General features: G+C 44.6%; 1 pseudogene; it reads right to left on the bottom strand.

The window, feature by feature from the left end:
- Positions 1–213: 213 nt before the first annotated feature.
- Positions 214–332, bottom strand: LOC126425640 (5S ribosomal RNA; annotated as a pseudogene).
- Positions 333–18,926: the final 18,594 nt, after the last annotated feature.

Raw genomic sequence — 18,926 nt, 5'->3', positions numbered from 1 at the left:
AACAAGTATTGTCCAAACCAGCACTGAAGCACAAGAAGTACCAATCGGCCGCCATGTCATCCTCAGCGCTTAGGTGTCAATGGATGCGAACATGGAGGGGCATGTGGGCAGCACACCGCTATCCCGACCGTTGTCAGTTCCCGTGACCAATGCTGCTACTTCTTAGCCAAGTTGCTCCTCAACTGGCGTCACAAGAGCTGAGTGAACCCCGTTTGCCAGCAGCACTCGGCAGACCCAGATGGTGACCCATCCAACTGCTAGCCAAGCCCGACAGTGCTTAACTTCAGTGATATGACGGGAACCGGTGTTACCACTGCGGCAAGGCCACTGGCAACAATTTAGTAAAAGCCATCGTACACTGAGAAAAATATGCCAATAAGGGGATCACAGTAAACAAAAAATATTTCAGGTTTTAGAAAGCTGCAGTGCAATTAGTTACCAATGCTTATGGCCAAATGTCAAGTGATTCACAAAGCGTGGCTATAAAACCTGAGGCTTGGAATTGCAGCAGTACAATTGTAAGTAGGCTGTTTAGGTTTTTATGCTGGTAACGCCACGTAGCGCGCTGGATGAAAATCACTGACTGTGCTGTGTGCAGTCTGTGGCTCGTTGGCATTGTTGAAATATTCGCTATTGTAGTGTTGGGCAGTTGGATGTGAACAGCGCTAGCGTTGCGCAGTTGGAGGTGAGCCGCCAGCAGTGGTTGATGTGGGGAGAGAGATGGCAGAATTTTGAGAGCGGGCGATCTGGACGTGTGTCCATCAGAAAGAGTAAATTTGTAATACTGGATATCATGAACTGATATATATATATATATATATATATATATATATATATATATATATATATATATATATATATGTTGTTGTTGTTGTGGTCTTCAGTCCTGAGACTGGTTTGATGCAGCTCTCCATGCTACTCTATCCTGTGCAAGCTTTTTCATCTCCCAGTACCTACTGCAACCTACATCCTTCTGAATCTGCTTAGTGTATTCATCTCTTGGTCTCCCTCTACGATTTTTACCCTCCACGCTGCCCTCCAATACTAAATTGGTGATCCCTTGATGCCTCAGAACATGTCCTACCAACCGATCCCTTCTTCTGGTCAAGTTGTGCCACAAACTTCTCTTCTCCCCAATCCTATTCAATACTTCCTCATTAGTTATGTGATCTACCCATCTAATCTTCAGCATTCTTCTGTAGCACCACATTTCGAAAGCTTCTATTCTCTTCTTGTCCAAACTATTTATCGTCCATGTTTCACTTCCATACATGGCTACACTCCATACGAATACTTTCAGAAATGACTTCCTGACACTTAAATCAATACTGGATGTTAACAAATTTCTCTTCTTCAGAAACGCTTTCCTTGCCATTGCCAGCCTACATTTTATATCCTCTCTACTTCGACCATCATCAGTTATTTTGCTCCCCAAATAGCAAAACTCCTTTACTACTTTAAGTGCCTCATTTCCTAATCTAATTCCCTCAGCATCACCCGACTTAATTAGACTACATTCCATTATCCTTGTTTTGCTTTTGTTGATGTTCATCTTATATCCTCCTTTCAAGACACTGTCCATTCCATTCAACTGCTCTTCCAAGTCCTTTGCTGTCTCTGACAGAATTACAATGTCATCGGCGAACCTCAAAGTTTTTATTTCTTCTCCATGAATTTTAATACCTACTCCGAATTTTTCTTTTGTTTCCTTTACTGCTTGCTCAATATACAGATTGAACAACATCAGGGAGAGGCTACAACCCTGTCTTACTCCCTTCCCAACCACTGCTTCCCTTTCATGTCCCTCGACTCTTATAACTGCCATCTGGTTTCTGTACAAATTGTAAATAGCCTTTCGCTCCCTGTATTTTACCCCTGCCACCTTTAGAATTTTAAAGAGAGTATTCCAGTCAACATTGTCAAAAGCTTTCTCTAAGTCTACAAATGCTAGAAACGTAGGTTTGCCTTTCCTTAATCTTTCTTCTAAGATAAGTCGTAAGGTCAGTATTGTCTCACAGAACCAGAGGTTGTACAGAGATTCAGGGAGAGCATAAGGGAGCAATTGACAGGGATGGGGGAAATAAATACAGTAGAAGAAGAATGGGTAGCTTTGAGGGATGAAGTAGTGAAGGCAGCAGAGGATCAAGTAGGTAAAAAGACGAGGGCTAGTAGAAATCCTTGGGTAACAGAAGAAATATTGAATTTACTTGATGAAAGGAGAAAATATAAAAATGCAGTAAGTGAAACAGGTAAAAAGGAATACAAACGTCTCAAAAATGAGATCGACAGGAAGTGCAAAATGGCTAAGCAGGGATGGCTAGAGGACAAATGTAAGGATGTAGAGGCCTATCTCACTAGGGGTAAGATAGATACCGCCTATAGGAAAATTAAAGAGACCTTTGGAGATAAGAGAACGACTTGTATGAATATCAAGAGCTCAGATGGAAACCCAGTTCTAAGCAAAGAAGGGAAAGCAGAAAGGTGGAAGGAGTATATAGAGGGTCTATACAAGGGCGATGTACTTGAGGACAATATTATGGAAATGGAAGAGGGTGTAGATGAAGATGAAATGGGAGATATGATACTGCGTGAAGAGTTTGACAGAGCACTGAAAGACCTGAGTCGAAACAAGGCCCCCCGGAGTAGACAACATTCCATTAGAACTACTGACGGCCGTGGGAGAGCCAGTCCTGACAAAACTCTACCATCTGGTGAGCAAGATGTATGAAACAGGCGAAATACCCTCAGACTTCAAGAAGAATATATATATATATATATATATATCTTCTTCTTTCGATTTCGGCCATCTTTGGACCACGTTCAACAATTCACTTGCCCGGCTTTTTGATCTTTTTTTCTCTCTTCCCAATATTTCCTCATCATTTTCGAGTGGTTCCTCCTCCGCTCTTCCGACCATTTCCTGTTATTATTCTTTAGTTTCGTTTCTTCTGGAAAACACTTAATTTCGTCCACTATTTGTCTAAACTTTTCCCTGTCCCTGATTGACTCACGGGTGACATTAAAATAGGCCAAATCCTTTTTCACCATCTGTATCCATTTATTGTTGGTTTTTTCGTTCCTGTTACTATGTTCAAACACTTTTCTTGTTAGTCTGTTTCCATCCATCCTCGACAGGTGACCATAAAACGTTAGTCTGCGTTTACGCATTGCCTCACTCACTTTCTCAATAGTTTTGTATATTTCCTTATTACTCTTTAGCTTGTACTCTTCTCCAATCTTTCTCGGTCCTAATATTTTTCTCAAAATTTTCCTTTCTTTCTTTTCCATGTTTTCTATTTCCCCCTTTTTGTTAAGAGTTAGGCACTCCGATGCATACAGGCATTCTGGTCTAATGACAGTTTTATAATGTCTTAATTTAGCTTGAATCGAAATGTTTTTTTTTGTTATATATGTCTTTGGTTTTTTGAAAAGCAAATTCCATTTTCCTTGCTCTCGCCTGGTTTGCACTCTTGTCTAAACCATTCACTTGAATTATTTCACCTAAATACTTAAATTTTTCTACTCTCTTAATATTGCCGTATTTAGTAATAAGATTTTTCTTGTTATTTCTATGATTAGACATATACACGGTTTTTTCAAATGAAATCTGCAGTCCAGCTCTGGCCGAAACTTCTTGTAGTTTCTCCAGGTAGTTCTGAGCTATTTCTTCGTTTTCTGTAACTATTGCCAGATCGTCTGCAAAAGCTAAACAGTCCACTTCTATTTTTTCTTTTTTTGTTCCAATTCTGATGTCATTCTTGGTGCCTTTGAGTTCTTCTTTCCATATTCTCAATATCTTTTCCAGTACGCAGTTGAAGAGGATTGGGGATAAACCATCACCTTGTCTAACACCTGTTTTAATTTCGAACTTCCTTGAAATTTCACCCATAAATTTAACTTTGGCCTTACTGTTTGTTAGCGTCTGTTTGATAATTTGAATTGTTTTCTTATCGACCCCAAATTCTTCCAATACTTTCAGTAATGTTTCTCTATCTACCGAGTCGTATGCTTTTTTGAAATCTACAAATACTATTGCAAATCTCTGGCCTCTTGAGATTCTGTAACGAATTAGTGTTTTCAGGTTAAATATTTGTTCAACACAGGATCTACCTTGTCTAAAACCTGCTTGATATTCACCTATTTTTTTATCCAGAACTGGCTCCACGATTTGAAGTAATTTCCTTGACAAAATTTTGTATCCTACTGGTAGTAGCGAGATCCCTCTATAATTATTAACATTCATCTTATCCCCCTTTTTGTGTAGTGGGTGTATCAGGGCACACTGCCAGTCTTCAGGAATTCTTTCTTCGTCCCAGATCTTCTTAAACATATGTTCCAAAACTTGTGGGAGGTTGGTATCCATTATTTTTAGGATTTCTGGTACTATGGAGTCTTCACCTGGGGCTTTATTGTTTTTTAGACTGTGTATTATGTGTTTTATTTCTTCAGCGTCTGGAGGTTTTGACTCGGTATTAGTATTTCGGTGGTTTTCAAAACTCATTTTATCTTTGGGTGGTTCACAATTTAGTAGATTCTCGAAATATTTTGCTAATATTTCACAATTAGTCTTGTTTGTCAAACCTAGCTTGTTCTCTTCATCTTTAAAACATAAATTTGGGGATTGGTATTTGGTTAGCTGTTTTCTAAAAGTTTTGTAGAAATCTCTAGAATTATTTCTTTTAAAGTCTTCCTCAATCTGTTCTAGGTTATCCTGAAATTGTCTTCTTTTTTTATTACGGAAAAGCTTGGCTGTTTCTCTTCTCTGGATTTTAAAATTGTCAAGATCTTGAGGATCTTTTGTGGAGTTCCATTTCTGCCACAATTTCTGTCTCTTCTCCAGGTTCTCATCACATTCATTGTCCCACCATGGATGTCTTATTACTCTTTTCACGAGACAATTTTCTTTTGCTATTTCAACTATTTCGTTTTTGATCTCCTCCCATCCCGCTTCCTTATTTATTGTGGATATGCCATCGCTATCTTTGTGCAATGCTCTTTGAAACCGTTGTTTAATTTCTTCATTTTTTAAAGTTTCTGTGTTATATTTTGGAATTTTGTAAAAGGTTTTCTTCTCTTTTCGAAATGGGAGTGGTCTGAATTTAATCGTAGTCAAATAGTGGTCTGAATCAACATCAAGGCTTTTCAGCACTTTAGTGTTTTGAATTTCTTCTTGACAATGAAGTGAGATAGCCACATGGTCAATTTGGAATTCTCCGAGAAGTGGATTTGGTGATCTCCATGTTTTAGTTTTTCGGCTCAGCTTTTTGAAATGTGTTGTCATTATTTTCAAGTTGAAATGCCTACATACCTCTATAAGCCTTTCTCCATTTTTTGAAGTTCTTTTGTGACCTGGGAAGAGGCCTACTGTTCCATGGTATTTTTTCTCCCTTCCTATTTGTGCGTTAAAATCGCCTACTAACATTTTTATGTTCTTCTTTGAGCATCTATCCAGTTCCATTTCAAGTATCTCCCAAAATTCTTCAACTTTCTCCGGGTTATTTTGGTTGTCCTGGTTTATGGGTGCATGACAGTTGATTATAGAGTATCCTTTGTTTTTACATTTAATCTCAAGAATGGATAGTCTCTCAGAACTCGAGTAGAAGTTAGTAACTGAATCTAAAATTGAGTGATGTACCAGAAATGCTGTTCCCAGGTATGGCATTTGTTTCATTAAGATTTTACCTGGTTTTCCTTTAAATAAACGATAGTTTTCAAAATCTAAAGCAGTTTCATCTAAAAACCTTGTTTCTTGTAATGCACATATTAAAATTTCTTTCTGGTTCAGCTTTTCAATCAATAATTTCAATTTTCCTACTTTAATTAGAGAGTTTACATTTAGGGTTGCAAACATAGTTGCTTTCTTAAATTTCAGTGTTGAGGGCTGCATACATGTTGGTTGGGGTCCTCCAAAATCCTTTGACCCCTTTGCATTGTTTCTACGAACAACGGAGGATTTGCCATTCGGTCTACCTCTTGGAGTAGTGTCTATCTTTGACGACGTTCCCATCATGCTTTGCAGTAATTGTTGGATAATAAATTGGGGGATCGGGTTGCCCCGAATCCGAAATTAAAACCAAGGTAGTAAGCCCTGGAGTTAGCTCTTCCGCTCTCTCTGCCGTTGGGAAATTGTTCCTCTTCCACCATTGAGACCGTTGGCTGGGTTTCACCTAGTAACCCTAGGCAAGGGCCCTATGACAGGGTGCTACCATCTAGAGCCGGACGGACCCTGGTTTTTTTACGAGGTTGTTACTCCTCCCCCTCCACACTTCCCCATCCTCTTGTTTTTAGATGGGCCCGGGCTTGGGACCGGCTTGCGGCGGTGTTATATATATATATATATATATATATATATATATATGTGTGTGTGTGTGTGTGTGTGTGTGTGTGTGTGTGTGATGACCTTTGAACATTATTAAGGTAAATACATTGTTTGTTCTCTATCAAAATGTTTCATTTGCTAACTATGCCTACCAGTAGTTAGTGCCTTCAGTGGTTAGAATCTTTTATTTAGCTGGAAGTATTGGCGCCTGCTGTATTGCAGTAGTTCGAGTAATGAAGATTATTGTGAGGTAAATGATTCATGAAAGGTGTAGGTTATTGTTAGTCAGGGCATTCTTTTGTTGGGATTTTTGAAAGTCGGATTGCGTTGCGCTAACAATATTGTGTGTCAATTTGATGGTGATCAGAATAAGTACAGAGAGTGATGTCTGAGTACGTTCAGTTTTGCTCAGCTGTTTGAAAATCAAATAACGTGAGGTTTATCAGCACAGTAATTCATTAATTTTTTTAAAGGGTACGTTTCGCAATGACTTACAAATCATGGCCAAACAAATTACATGGCAGTTGCAGCTAAACAGTTAACCGAGTTGCGGCTTTGGTCATAGATTGAAAATTTAAATTTAAGAAAATAAAAAAATGAACTTATCACTTGCAAACTTCGCTTAAGTCCCAATAAAATGTTAGTTGCATCGGTAAACCAAAATATTTTAAGAATATAAAGAAATCTAGAGAACAGGGAGTATACTTAAATAATTCCAATCCAAAATTATTCTTACCAACTGCACCAACGACTTAAGGCCCAATGATAAAAGCCTATCATACAGGGTGACAGTTGTTGAACTATATGGAAAAAACGTAAATTAGTTACAAACTACGGAGTGTACACATTTTACTCAATATGTAAACATCACTACAAATACTCGAATTTAGGTCATGACATGTTCCATATGCCTGCCATCATTGGCGATGAAGTGGCCCGGACGAATAGTGAAATTCTGCGTGAGCCACTGAAGTGTAGCTGGCCGTGGTGGCCGAGCGGTTCTAGGCGCTACAGTCTGGAACCGCGCGACCGCTACGGTCGCAGGTTCGAAACCTGCCTCGGGCATGGATGTGTGTGATGTCCTTAGGTTAGTTAGGTTTAAGCAGTTCTAAGTTCTAGGGGACTGATGACCTGAGTAGTTAAGTCCCATAGTGCTCAGAGCCATTTTTTCGTTGAGGTGTCGGAACATCGATGCTGTCAATGACCTCCTGAATGGCTGTCTTCAGCTCTTTTGAGGTTATTCCTGTACACCTTGTCTTTAACATAGCCCCACAAAAAGGAGTGACATGGGTTCAGATCCGAAGAATACGGCAGCCAATGGAGGCCCATACCAATGGCCTCTGGGTACCCGGGTACCCCAGAGCCAGAATGTGGTCCCCAGAGTGCTCCTCCAGGACATCAAACACTCTCCTGGTTTGATGGGGTCGAGCTCCGTCTTGCATGAAACACATCTTGACGGCATCAGGGTCACTTCTCGATCGCAAAATGCGGATTCTGAGTCCCCATAAAACGTCAATTTTGTGTACTGTCGAACCCGTCCAAATGAAAGTGGGCTCTATATCTACATTTATACTCCGCAAGCCACCCAACGGTGTGTGGCGGAGGGCACTTTACGTGCCATTGTCATTACCTCCCTTTTCTGTTCCAGTCGCGTATGGTTCGCGCGAAGAACGACTGCCGGAAAGCCTCTGTGCGCGCTCGAATCTCTCTAATTTTACATTCGTGATCTCCTCGGGAAGTATAAGTAAGGGGAAGCAATATATTCGATACCTCATCCAGAAACGCACCCTCTCGAAACCTAGACAGCAAGCTACACCGCGATGCAGAGCGCCTCTCTTGCAGAGTCTGCCACTTGAGTTTGCTAAACATCTCCATAACCCTATGACGCTTACCAAATAACCCTGTGACGAAACGCGCCGCTCTTCTTTGGATCTTCTTTATCTCCTCCGTCAACCCGACATGGTACGGATCCCACACTGATGAGCAATACACGAGTATAGGTCTGACAAGTGTTTTGTAAGCCACCTCCTTTGTTGGTGGACTACATTTTCTAAGGACTCTCCCAATGAATCTCAACCTGGTACCCGCCTTACCAACAATTAATTTTATATGATCATTCCTCTTCAAATCGTTCCGGACGCATACTCCCAGATATTTTACAGAAGTAACTGCTACCAGTGTTTGTTCCGCTATCATATAATAAAGGATCCTTCTTTCTATGTATTCGCAATACATTACATTTGTCTATGTTAAGGGTGAATTGTCACTCCCTGCACCAAGTGCCTATCCGCTGCAGATCTTCCTGCATTTCGCTGCAATTTTCTAATGCTGCAACTTCTCTGTATACTACAGCATCATCCGTGAAAAGCCGCATGGAACTTCCGACACTATCTACTAGGTCATTTATATATATTGTGAAAAGCACTGGTCCCATAGCACTCCCCTGTGGCACGCCGGAGGTTACTTTAACGTCTGTAGCCTCTCTCTATTGAGAACAACATGCTGTTTGCTAAAATCTCTTCAATGCAGCCACACAGCTGGTGTGATATTCCGTAGGCTCTTACTTTGTTTATCAGGCGACAGTGCGGAACTGTATCGAACGCCTTCCGAAAGTCAAGGAAAGTAGCATCGACCTGGGAGCCTGTATCTAATATTTTCTGGGTCTAATGAACAAATAAAGCGAGTTGGGTCTCACACGATCGCTGTTTCCGGAATCCATGTTGAATCCTACAGAGTAGATTTTGGGTTTCCGGAAACGACATGATATGCGAGCAAAAAATATGTTCTAAAATTCTACAACAGATCGACGTCAGAGATATAGGTCTATAGTTTTGCGCATCTGCTCGACGACCCTTCTTGAAGACTGGGACTACCTGTGCTCTTTTCCAATCATTTGGAACCTTCCGTTCCTCTAGAGACTTCGACTGTTAGAAGGGGAGCAAGTTCTTTCGCTTACTCTGTGTAGATTCGAATTGGTATCCCGTCAGGTCCAGTGGACTTTCCTCTGTTGAGTGTTTCCAGTTGCTTTTCTATTCCTTGGACACTTATTTCGATTTCAGCTATTTTTTCGTTTGTGCGAGGATTTAGAGAAGGAACTGCAGTGCGGTCTTCTTCTGTGAAACAGCTTTGGAAAAAGGTGTTAAGTTTTTCAGCTTTACGCATGTTATCCTCTGTTTCAATGCGATCATCATCCCGGAGTGTCTGGATATGCTGTTCCGAGCCGCTTACTGATTTAACATAACGTAAGACCAGAACTTCCTAGGATTTTCTGTCAAGTCGGTACATAGAATTTTACTTTCGAATTCACTGAACGCTTCACGCATAGCCCTCCTTACGCTAACTTTGACATCGTTTAGCTTCTGTTTGTCTGAGAGGTTTTGGCTGCGTTTAAATTTGCAGTGAAGCTCTCTTTGCTTTCGCAGTAGTTTCCTAACTTTTTTGTTGAACCACGGTGGGTTTTCCCCGTCCCTCACCGTTTTACGCGGCACGTACCTGTCTAAAACGCATTTTACGATTTCCTTCAACCTTTTCCATAAACACTCGACATTGTCTGTGTCGGAACAGAAATTTTCGTTTTGATCTGTTATGTAGTCTGAAATCTGCCTTCTTTTGCTAAAGAGATAAACCTTCCTCCCTTTTTTGTATTCCTATTTACTTCCATATTCAGGGATGCTGCAACGGCCTTATGATCACTGATTCCCTGTTCTGCTCTTACAGAGTCGAAAAGTTCGGGTCTGTTTGTTATCAGTAGGTCCAAGATGTTATCTCCACGAGTCGGTTCTCTGTTTGATTGCTAGAGGCAATTTTCGGATAGTGCACTCAGTATGAAGTCACTCGATGCCCTGTCCCTACCACCCGTCCTAAACATCTGAGTGTCCCAGTCTATATCTGGTAAACTGAAATCTCCACCTAAGACTAGCTGAGAAAATTTATGTGAAATGTATTCCAGATTTTCTCTCAGTTGTTCTGCCACTAATGCTGCTGAGTCGGGAGGTCGGTAAAAGGAGCCAATTATTAACCTAGCTCGGTTGTTGAGTATAAGCTCCACCCATAATAATTCACAGGAACTATCCACTTCTACTTCACTACAGGATAAACTACTACTAACAACGACAAACACGCCACCACCGGTTGCATGCAATCTATCCTTTCTAAACACCGTCTGTGCCTTTGTAAAAATTTCGGAAGAATTTATCTCTGGCTTCAGCCAACTTTCCGTACCTATAATGATTTCAGCTTCGGTGCTTTCTATCAGCGGTTGAAGTTCCGGTACTTTACCAATGCAGCTTCGACAGTTTACAATTACAATACCGATTGCTGCTTGGTCTTCGCATGTCCTGACTTTGCCCCGCACCCTTTGAGGCTGTTGCCCTTTCTGTACTTGCCCGAGGCCATCTAACCTAAAAAAACCGCCCAGTCCACGCCACACAACCCCTGCTACCCGTATAGCCGCCTGCTGCGTGTAGTGGACCCCTGACCTATCCAGCGGAACCCGAAACCCCACCACCCTATGGCGCAAGTCGAGGAATCTGCAGCCCACACGGTCGCAGAACCGTCTCAGCCTCTGATTCAGACCCTCCACTCGGCTCTGTACCAAAGGTCCGCAGTCAGTCCTGTCGACGATGCTGCAGATGGTGAGCTCTGCTTCCATCCCGCTAGCGAGACTGGCAGTTTTCGCCAAATCAGATAGCCGCCGGAAGCCAGAGAGGATTTCCTCCGATCTATAGCTACACACATCATTGGTGTCGACATGAGCGACCACCTGCAGATGGGTGCACCCTGTACCCTTCATGGCATCTGGAAGGACCCTTTCCACATCTGGAATGACTCCACCCGGTATGCACACGGAGTGCACAGTGGTTTTCTTCCCCTCTCTTGCTGCCATATCCCTAAGGGGCCCCATTACGCGCCTGACGTTGGAGCTCTCAACTACCAGTAAGCCCACCCTCTGCGACTGCCCAGATCTTGCAGACTGAGGGGCAACCTCTGGAACAGGACAAGCAGCCACGTCTGGCTGAAGATCAGTATCAGCCGGAGACAGAGCCTGTAACCGGTTCGTCAGACAAACTGGAGAGGCCTTCTGTTCAGCCCTCCGGAATGTCTTTCGCCCCCTGCCACACCTCAAGACGACCCCCACAGTGATGCCCATTGGCAACAGCCTCAAGCTGTGTGACCGGAGCCAACACTGCCTGAAGCTGGGAGCGAAGGGATGCCAACTCAGTCCGCATCCAAACACAGCAGTTGCAGTCCCTATCCATTCTAAAAACTTGTGCAAAGAACGTCTGAACTAATCTACAGAGAGCACAAACAATTCGACACAAAATTTAAACGGTTACTAAAATACAAGATTGCCTAGTGAATGCAAGTAACGCTGCTACTTGCGCACTGCTGACACACTGCTCGGCGGCGGAAGGAGACTACGCGATTTTACACTATTCAGGTACTAAAACGCAATGCTGCAACTCTCAAATACTATAAAACGTCCGAAATTTATGAATTAAACAATACAAGTACCCAAAAACACGCAAAGAAATTAAGAATTAAACTATGTAACAAATAAGTGAGCTAAGAGTATACGATTTGCTGCTGGCAGCTGCTTATCCAACAGCGGCTGGGAGCACACTAATAGTAAACATATTTCCCATTCTACAATGTTAAATATCTGGAAATAGAAAGCTTAAAGTCCAATTGGAAAAATAAATGTACTTTGCAAATGTGATTAATGTTCAAACTGGTGGCCTTCAGCATTAATACATTTCTGAGTACGAGTCATCACTGATTCTGTACATCGTACCAAAGTGACCAATGAGATTCTGTGCACACCGCCTGAATATCATTCAAAAGTGTGTCCAGGTAACGTGATTTACGTTTGTACACCTCATCTTATACTGTGCCCCATAAGAAGAAATCCAGCGGCCTGAGGTCTGGAGAGCGTGCAGGAAACTCGATTGGTCCCCTGCGTCCTATCCACTGGCCTGGCACGTTGTGATCCAGGTATGCTCGTACGTCCCTATGATAGTGCGGCGGGGCGCCATCTTGTTAGAAATAAAACTCATTATTACCGTATAATGCACGAATGACAGGGAATATGGAGTCAGCAAGCATTGTTAGTGTTGTGGTTGGCAGGAGAGCCAACACCGTGTTACTAGAGGAAGCCGAAAGGCACGCGTTTTAGCTCACGCAGGCTGGCGTGAGGTCTGGAACAGGACAAGGAAATTAGAATTTAGAAAAAACGGACGTAGCTGGTGGAATACTTAACTTTAATCCATCAATGGTGAACGTCGCTCTTGACGGTACATGATTCAGTATCAATAGTAACTGGTAATGGCGCCTTGCTAGGTCGTAGCAAATGACGTAGCTGAAGGCTATGCTAACTATCGTCTCGGCAATGAGAGCGTATTTTGTCAGTGAACCATCGCTAGCAAAGTCGGTTGTACAACTGGGGCGAGTGCTAGGAAGTCTCTCTAGACCTGCCGTGTAGCGGCGCTCGATCTGCAAACACTGACAGTGGCGACACGCGGCTCCGACGTATACTAACGGACCGCGGCCGATTTAAAGGCTACCACCTTGCAAGTGTGGTGTCTGGCGGTGACACCACAATCCTCCCCCGTAAATCGGCGTACGGTTATGTTATAAGGCTTCCGCCCGCCGTGGGTAGGACCCCATGTTGACGTATGCGACGAGGTGGGGAGCCTAACAACAGGCGAGGCTGTGCCGCCCGCACCCTGCCATTCGGACCGCGGGGAGCTAGGAAACGCCTGAAAACCTGCTCCAGGCTGCACACCAACATGCGGTGTATACGCCCGTAGAGAGACAGGAGGGGCCGAAGGGTCGACCTACATCGGGCTGGGGCACCCGACAGGCGAAGACGACACATGGTCCGGAGCGGGCAAGAGTTCCATGTCGGAGGACAACTGGACACGGGAAGCGATCGGCGGCGCGTGACTCAGGGAGGTGCCCGGCGGTTGCAGCGACGCGTCCACTGAGGGCGTCGCTGGCGGGAGAACAGGCGGCGGCGGTGGCGGCGGCGGCGGCGGTGGCGGCGGCGGCGGCGCGTGGCCATGGGGCAAAATGGAAGGCAGCGTCGGTAACACCTGGGGCCGAGGCGAGCCAGTAGATGGGTCCCCAGGGCGCTGACCGCACGGCACCGTCGCTGAAAGCAGACGGGGAGCGGCAGATCCCGTGCGACGACAGAGGCGCAGCTGATTGAGATACCGACGCACCTCACCAGAGGCCCCCAAAACCAGATACATAGCGCGGCCGAGGCAGCGAAGAATGCGCCCTTCGAGCCAACGCTGTGAACCTCAATAGTGGCGGTAGCAGACAACGTCGCCTGGGACAAAAGCAGGTGTCTGCCGCTGCACAGGAACCTGATGCGGCGGATGCAAAGACATCAAGGTTCGATGAGGGCGACCGTGGAGCAACTCAGCCGGCGAGCGACCATCTCGGGGCTGAGAGCGATACGAGGACAAAAAGAGCAATAACGCGTCCTTCCGAAAATGCGACTCTTTTAACTTCAACTTGAAAGTCCTGACCAGTCGTTCAGCGGCACCGTTGGACTGTGGCGAAAACGGCGCGGACGTCAGATGTTGAATACCATTGGCCTTGCAGAATGACTGAAATTCTGCAGACATGAATTGTGGGTCATTGTCGGAAACAATAGTCTGTGGAAGACCTTCAACGCAAAAGATAGCAGATAACGCTTGGATGGTGGCAGATGACGTCGTGGAAGACATCCGGACCACAAAAGGAAAATTACTGAATGAATCTACCACAACCAACCATCGAGCATTCCAGAATGGACCAGCAAAATCGATGTGTAGGCGTTGCCGAGGGGAAGTGGCTTTTGGCCATGCAAAGAATGTCCGCGGTGGTGCTGATTGTTGTTTGGCACACACCATGCAAGAAGAGCACTTATTTGTAATTGCGGCATCGATTCCGAACCAAGTACAGTGCTGACGAGCAAGTTGTTTCGTTCTCACTATACCCCAATGTCTTTGGTGGACTGTAACGAACGTGGGACCACGACCCTGGAATGATCATTATCAGAACGCAACAGCAAAAAACCACGTCGTACAAAAAGTCTCTCCTGGTGAGCAAAAAATCGGCGAACCAACGGATCCCCAATCCGTGACTTTGACAAGGGCCATTGCGTAGCAACAAAATGCAGAACGGTAGCAAGGACAGGGTCGGCAGCTGTGGCTGTAGCTACACGACGAAAATCAATCGGAAACGATTCGACCACGTCATCGGTTTCCGAATCAATGAACATGCAAGCAAGTTCGGAGGAATCGAATGCTCTATCGTCAGCAACAGGCAAACGGGACAACGCATCGGCGTTTCCGTGCTTAGCAGTGGACCGATACAAGATATCGTAGCGGTACTGCGAGACGAAAATAGACCAGCGAATGAATTTCTGCGCTGTACGTGGAGATACAGGCTTGGTCGGATGAAAAAGCGATTTCAAAGGTTTGTGGTCTGTGATGATGGTAAAGTGACGACCATACAAGAAATCATAAAAAACTTTGTAACACCAAATACGAGAGCCAATGCTTCTTTCTCGATCTGTGAATAATTTCTTTGCGCAGACGAGAGCAATTTGAACGCAAAGTCAATAGGGCGATCGTGCGATCCATCTTTGTGCGCAATCACAGCACCGATCCCGGAATCCGATGCATCCACCATCAACAAAAGGGGCTTCCGGGGATCGAATGGCGTAACGCAAGTATTGGAAAGCAACGCCGATTTCAACTGGCGAAAGGCGCGTTCGCATTCCGTCTTCCAGACGAACGGAACACCTTTACGGCGTAAGCGATGAAGTGGAGCTGAAATGGAAGAGGCATGCGGCACATATCTGTGATAACAGTTAATTTTGCCCAGCACACACTGTAGCTGCTTCAAATTCTGCGGCGAAATCAAGTCTTGTATGGCACGGAGGTGCTCGGGACTGGGATGTATGCCTTGGGCATTGAGTGCATGTCCCAGTTACGGCAGGTCACGAGCAAAAAACACACATTTGTCGTTCCGCAAGCGAAGACCATTTTGTCGCAATACCTGAAATAATGTTCTGAGATTGGCTAAATGTTCTTCTTCCGTCTTTCCGGAGATCACAATATCGTCCAGATAGTTTGCTGCAGTAGGGACCGATGCACAAACAGTTTGCAGATATTGCTGAAGCAATGCAGGGGCGGATGCACAACCGAATGGCAGTCGTTTGAATCGATACAAACCAAGATGCGTGTTAATCACCAAAACGTGCTGTGATTCTTCGTACACCGTACGCATCCGCTAGGTCCAACTTCGAAAAATATTTACCCGGGCACAGTTTATCAAAAAGATCTTCCGGGCGGGGTAAAGGAAAAGTTGCAATTACTGGTTGTGGATTCACTGTTGCCTTGAAGTCCACACAAAGTCACAATTGTCCCGAACGTTTTGGCAAAATTACTAAGGGTGATGCCCAGAGAGAAGCCTGCACACGTTCAATTACACCTTGTGATTCCAAATCGTGTAATGTTTTTGCGACCTCATCACGCAATGCGTGGGGAACATTGCGCGCTCTGAAAAATTTTGGTTGCGCATTTACTTTCAGTTCCAAATGTGCTTTAGAGTTCTTAGCGCAACCGAGGCCCGGTGCAAAAATGTCTGCAAATTCTTCACATAGACGAGAAACACTGTATGAAGGCACAGTCTGGTTCACTGATGGTACCTGATTTACTATAGACAAGTTAAACAACTGAAATAAATCGAAACCAAACAAGTTCACTGCAGAAGAAGAACAAAGGACGTAAAATGACACAAGTTTTGTTTGTCACTTGTATGTTGCAAGAAGGCTTCACTGTCCTAACACAGGGATCTCTTGACCTGAATAGCTAGTTAACTTAACAGTTGCGGCACACAACGGAGGTGTGGCCAGCAGTTTGTAAGTGTCGTGATTGATCAGTGAAACTGCAGCCCCGGTATCAAGCTGGAATGGTATCACTTTGCCGTTAATGTCTAAGTCCACAAAAAGTTTATTGCCCTGCTGAAGACAAGAGCGACTGTCTCGTGCAACGTGAGCTGACACTGGTACAAAATCACTTGCGACTTGACGGGAGTTTCGGCGATGCCAACGCACATTATTTGTGGGACGAACACAGTCACTGTTAGAGAGAGTGGCACTGGGCGGAGTAGAATGGACTACATGAATTTCCATGGGGGAAGTTTCACGAGCCTGAGTAGCCTTGGTTCGATTCCGATTCCGGCGCGAAGCAAAGGGCCTGGGATGATTTTGAGTTTCCGATATGAGCTTTTTCTGGCAAACACTTTGAACATTCGTTTTTTATTACAGTAAAATCAAATAGGCTTGGCGTGACGGGCAATTCTCAAGCGAATGTCTAGTAGCACACCGCGGGCATGATTTTAGCACTGCATTTGCTTGCCAGCGCAGTGCACGTGGCTGAGAGCCTGGCGGCAGCTGCGCTCCCGGGCGCGAGGGCTGTTTACTGTTCCATGCAGCTCGCCCAGCCGGCCGGTTAATCTGACACATGGCTGGCGAAGTTTCAAATGATTCCTGAGCAAAGTCAAGTGTGTCCTGCCGATCCAATATGTCCATCACTTGTTGAAGGGAGGGATTGACTAGTTTCAAAATCTGTTCCCTTATACGAACATCAGAAACGTTCTGTGCAATTGCATCACGTCCCATAGTATCTGAATAAGGGAGTCCACATTGACACTCAAAAGCACAATCCCTAGTAAGGTCTTGCAAGGTTGCAACCCACTCCTGATTAGTCTGACCTGCCGTACGTTTTGTACGAAAGAAGGTATACCGTTTGGCAACTACATTGACTGATTCTTTGAAATATGCATCTGATGCAGACAAAATTTCGTCGTAGGACAGAGTTGCTACGTCGCGTCGGGGAAATAATGTGACTATCACACGGTACGTTTGTACGCCAACCGAAGACAACAAAAATGGCTGCCGCTCGTTAGCTTGAATTCTGTAGGCGGCGAGATGGAATCCAAATTGGTGTGACCACTCCGTCCAGCTTTCCAGTGCAGCATCAAAAGGACGAAAAGTTGGTGCAACTGCATGTTGTGGCTGCGTTAGCGGTGGAGCGGCGGCTGCCGCGCCGTTTTGCATCGCACGTTGACCCTGGACGAGCTGTGCAAGGGCATCCAGTAATGCCTGCGTCTGCTGATTCTGTAAGCCATAAAATTCGAACAGTACATCCGGAGATGGTAGCGAATCCATTACACAAGTAAATCGGGGCAATATAGTTAAGAACGCAGTGTTGCCTCGTCGCCAATGTTGTGGTTGGCAGGAGAGCCAACACCGTGTTACTAGAGGAAGCCGAAAGGCATGCGTTTTAGCTCACGCAGGCTGGCGTGAGGTCTGGAACAGGACAAGGAAATTAGAATTTAGAAAAAAAGGTCATAGCTGTTGGAATACTTAACTTTAATCCATAATTGGTGAACATCAGTCTGACGGTACATGCATCACAAGATAAATAGCAAATGATAATGGCGCCTTGCTAGGTCGTAGCAAGTGACATAGCTGAAGGCTATGCTAACTATCGTCTCGACAAATGAGAACGTAAGTAGGCAGTGAACCATCGCTAGCAACGTCGGCTGTACAACTGGGGCGAGTGCTAGGGAGTCTCTAGACCTGCCGTGTGGCGGCGCTCGGTCTGCAATCACTGATAGTGGCGAACGCGGGTCCGACGAATACTAACGGACCGTGGCCGATTTAAAGGCTACCACCTAGCAAGTGTGGTGTCTGGCGGTGACATCACAAAAGAAGTCGTGCGACAGAAAAGGAAGTTGGTAGACGTGTTTCTATATCTGAAATATGATGTCTAATGAAATTTCGCGTCAGTGGCGGTAGTAAAACCACTATGAGGATGCAAATCAGGTTCGCTTTAAATATGCGCTTTAATAGTCACTTGCGTTAGTTACCTCGGAGATTGCATGTTGTGAGTTGATGCTACTCGAGAATGCTTTTAAGCTTACGAAGGCGCCATTATCAACGGCCCACTGAGTGAACGATTGTAAGAGAATGAAACGCCTACAGCCGTCCTTATGATCTTTGTTTTGTAGCTATCAGTTTCGGCGATTCAGTGTGCCATCTTCAGACCGTAACTGATGCTGAAGGGATTATCACGATCAATATATACGCTGCATCAGTGGCCAGCATAACTGGTTCACGCAGACTATCTGTAATAGTGCTGGAAATAAAACTCGTCATTACCGTATAATGCACGAATGGCAGGGAATATGGAGTCAGCAAGCATTGTTAGGTACGTTTCACCAGTAACAGTACCTTCAAGGTGGAAAGGCTTAATGAGTCCCCTTGCAGACAAACCACACCACACTTTCACACCAGGCAAATTCACAGCCTTTTCAATTGTATGTGAGGATTATCTTCAGCCCAGCACACACAATTGTGCCTATTGACAGTTCCATTGAGTTTGAATTGGGCTTCATCCGACCAAATTATGCTACTCATAAATCCCAGTTCACGTCTCACCATCTCCTGAACCTATTCACAAAATTCTAACCTTCGATCTGGATCGTCGTCACTTAGCTGTTGCACCAGCCTTGGAATGTACACACGAAACTTGCCTTTCTT

Source organism: Schistocerca serialis, chromosome 10 (assembly GCF_023864345.2).
Source record: "Schistocerca serialis cubense isolate TAMUIC-IGC-003099 chromosome 10, iqSchSeri2.2, whole genome shotgun sequence".
Taxonomy (NCBI): Eukaryota; Metazoa; Arthropoda; class Insecta; order Orthoptera; family Acrididae; genus Schistocerca; species Schistocerca serialis.
Note: the sequence above shows the minus strand (reverse complement) of the source record. Positions and strands in the feature narration are given on the sequence as shown.